The sequence below is a fragment of the Wyeomyia smithii genome, chromosome 1 (genome assembly GCF_029784165.1).
Source record: "Wyeomyia smithii strain HCP4-BCI-WySm-NY-G18 chromosome 1, ASM2978416v1, whole genome shotgun sequence".
NCBI classification, from domain to species: domain Eukaryota; kingdom Metazoa; phylum Arthropoda; class Insecta; order Diptera; family Culicidae; genus Wyeomyia; species Wyeomyia smithii.
In genome coordinates this window covers 99,879,338-99,883,066 of record NC_073694.1, presented here as the reverse complement: position 1 = coordinate 99,883,066, position 3,729 = coordinate 99,879,338, and the positions used below count along the sequence as shown (strand labels likewise).

At 38.2% G+C, this 3,729-nt stretch overlaps 1 long non-coding RNA gene across 2 annotated transcripts; it reads left to right on the top strand.

Moving 5' to 3' along the window:
* Positions 1-730: 730 nt before the first annotated feature.
* On the top strand, positions 731-1,698 carry LOC129733987 (uncharacterized). Of its 2 annotated transcripts, none has more exons than XR_008729753.1 (4): positions 731-992; positions 1,054-1,176; positions 1,240-1,382; positions 1,458-1,698. It is a non-coding gene; the product is annotated as an uncharacterized LOC129733987 (long non-coding RNA). The 2 variants fall into 2 exon arrangements; XR_008729752.1 differs by having other exon boundaries at positions 1,240-1,415; positions 1,470-1,698.
* Positions 1,699-3,729: the final 2,031 nt, after the last annotated feature.

The window sequence follows — 3,729 nt, the reverse complement described above, 5'->3', positions numbered from 1 at the left end:
CCCTCCCAGACTCCACGATTCCGTTCAGTGTAACGACGTTTGACGTTACGTTCCCCAGCAGATTACAGACGGTGTTTTAAACCTAAGACAAGACGTGACAGCTGGTCACCGTTACATTCAACCAATTTGAACCGGCTGCTGATTGGCTGAATTCGATTACGCAATCGTCACGTAGAAAATACAACTAGGTTACTTTTCACTGTAAAGCAGTGATGCTGGAGAGTCATAATTTAGCTATTAAATTTGTTCATAAATAATGATGCAAAAGTATGCAAGGTACATGATATTACCGAGTAATGTATTTCACTGTTATAACTTTAAAAATGCATTGATTAATCGTTTATTACTATTTCGGTTGAAGTCCAAGAAACTTAGAAAGAAAAAATTTGGGTACCAAGAAACTTAGGAAGAAAAAATTTGATAATAGAAGTATGCTTTATTGAACATAAAATAATAAATAAGAATTGAGTATTTTTCGCCAATATATTGCAATTTTAATTTGTTTTGTTTTCATTGACCTGCAGAAGTTGTTAAAAATAATCATTCTGGCATCAACGGTATGGAACGTTCAAAAAAATTTCGACGGGAATGACGGCCGTTACGAAAAGAAAAATAAGAAGCCAGCTGTCACGTCTTGTCTTAGTTTTAAACAGATACGCAGAGAGAAAACCTGCAAAAGAGGCAACACTTTTTCTAATGTTTTATTTTCAAGAGTTTTGGCAACCGCGGCTAAAAAGTTCTTCGCGCGTGACTTTTAGTATACACATAAAAATTGTGACAAAGGTGGCAAATATTACTGTTCTGCTCTTTTTAGTCAGTTTTAAAAATTGAAAAATGAAGTGCATCGCCGCTTTTAGCAAGAATAAAACACCAAATTCGTTTAAAAACGTGGCGTTTTCCGCTTTCCCAAACAACCTGAAGTGAGACAGAAGTGGGTTTTATTTTGTCGTCGGCAAAATGAAGATATCACTGAGAATCCCAGAATATGCAGCGTAAGTATATTTCTTCAACTGCTTTTTTCGTTAACCTTTAACTACGAAAAAATTATTTCAGCTTCACTTCAATTATAACGATTTGTACGTTGTCAGACGAGGAGGAAAATTAATGATTAATTCTGGTGCTATCCCAGTGTTTGAAAAGGTCATAAACATTTCTGATGATGATCAAGGTTTTCCGGTATAAACATTTTGGCAATAATTATTCCTGTTATACAAATTAGTTCATTATTTTCATCAATAGATTACAAATAATGACGGATGCTCTGGTGTTTAATCGAAAGGAATGTTTCATCGTGAAAAGGAAATAGAAAATTAGGCATCGTATTCATCACTTGGTTCGACAGTAACTGCTTGCTCTGACGGTTTTGGAGAAACAGCGTTAGAGTACGAAAAATTATCAAAGCAGCCCAAGTGCCGGTACCATAATAAAATGTTTTTTGATTTTATTTACCTTTTCAGTCATAATTTTAGTTTAATTCAAACCATTCAAAAGCTAAAACGACGAGATTGTTCGAAGAACCGCATTTTGAAATTACTCCGTAAGCGTATTACACGGTTGGAAAAGAAATGCCATGTATCTAAAGAGGCAGCATCAATTCTGTTTAACCCTGAACAGGTAACTTTAATTAAAAACAGCCTAAAGCGTGTCAGGAAGTGGTCAGATAAAACAATGACTGAAAGCTTTGGAGTCAGATTCGCTTGTGGAACTAAAGGGTATTATTAATTAAGGAACGAAAAGAAATACCCGTATCCTTCAGTTCGAACACAGCAGAAGCACCTCGAGAATTTTCATTTTGATTCTGGGATACTTGATGAAATATTTACTTTGTTATCAAGTAGAGTTGAAAGCATGACCGAAGCTGAAAGAGATTGTGGCCTAGTTCTTGATGAGATGTCCATAGATCAGAGTTTATCATTTTGCAGTAACAACAAAAAATTTTTTGGGGAAGTAACCATTCCGACACAGTCCGGAAAGGCAACACACGGTCTCGTGATCATGTTAGTTGGTATAGATAGTCGATGGAAACAAATAGCCGCATATCATTTTACGGCGAATGCGATTCCTGATGGTTTTCTGATGAACATGGTGCTCGATATCATTCGTATGTCAGAAAAGATTGGTTTGAAGGTGCATTTTGTGACTTCAGATTGTGGACCAAACAATATACGAATGTGAAACAATTTCGGTTTGAAACATGCTAAGTCAAATGTCCTTGACAGTGCCTCTCTCGACCACCCAGTACGGAATAATGACGCATTTGAGATTATCCCTGATGCTACCCATGTTTTTAAATGTATGGTTCAGGGCTGGGTAAGAAACAGATTCGTTTACCTATCAGACGAAACTGTTAAGGGAAATGGATTGGCGAACAATACGGTCAATATATATCATCTTGTAAATTTGGTTAACTTTGAAAGGAGAAAAGGTCTTAGGATGGCATCACGTTTAACGTATAAGGATGTGGATTTTTTAAACAGCAATAAATTCGATGCGATGAAAGTAGCAACTTCATATAAGTTGGTGAACCATGACGTGGCAGCTGCTTTGCGGTTCATGAGCGCAGAGGCTGATCGACCCGAACTATTAACAACCGCTTATTTTATAGAAATAGTTTGGCAATGGTTCAAGCTCATGACGTCTCGAAAGCCCGAACTTGCACTGAGTTTTAACAAGAAGGATTCGTATAATCAGTCCATCGGATTTTTGCGCTCATTTAAAAACATCATTTTTAATTGTAAGGTAGGAATACTCAAAATCTGGAAGCCATGGCAAGCGGCATGTATAATGTGCACGAATTCCATTCTTCGGTTGCAACATTATTTTCTTTCGGTTGCTAAGTATCCGTACCTTCGTACAGCTCGTTTTACTCAAGATTGCATAGGAAACATATTTTCTCTTCTTCGATTTAAACAAAAACGACCAACCGCGCTTCAGTTTAAAGACAATCTAAGATTACTAACTATTAGTCAATTTATGATGGAGATTCCATCAGCATCCTGCGATTACGAGGAACGGCCGTGGTTAATAAACCTTTTTACGAATATCAGAAATCTTCATCCGCATACCAGTAGTGATGAAAACAAAAAAGAAAATATTGGAATCGAATTTGATGTCGCCGTGTATGATGACACAAATTTTGATAATTCAGAAAGAAACCAGATATATCACATAGGTGGTTATATTTTGAGAAGTGTGGCTAAAAACTACGCAGTATGTGAAGCGTGTTTTGCACCATGCGTGTGTCAAACTCCGTATTTAAAACATTATACGAGGTATACAATTTTAAAAGACTATACAGGAGAAGCATTGGTGTACATATCTGAGCCAGTTTTTCTATTTTTTGTGGCACTGGAAAACATTTGTCGCGAAAACATCACCGAAATTAGCGGGGGCCTAGTGTGGTTGGTAACGTCTCCGCCAACCACGCTCGACGCCTGGGTTCGAATCATACCGCCGACATAGGTGTCGATGGTTGTGAGGTGGTGCGATCCACTCACAACCAACCCAACTGGTCTAGATTCAATCATAGCCGACACCGGGAGATTTTCTGAGGCGAAAAATCTCTGGGATCACGCCTTCCATCGCATGAGGAAGTAAAGCCGTTGGCGCCGGTCCGTTAATAAACGGGTCGTGAGTTAGGGTCCTGGGTGTGGAGTAGCCTCCCTGGGCGTCGGTGATTGGCCACAACAGTGGCGGAACTAGACCGTCGGAAAATAAGCGAGATTAAAA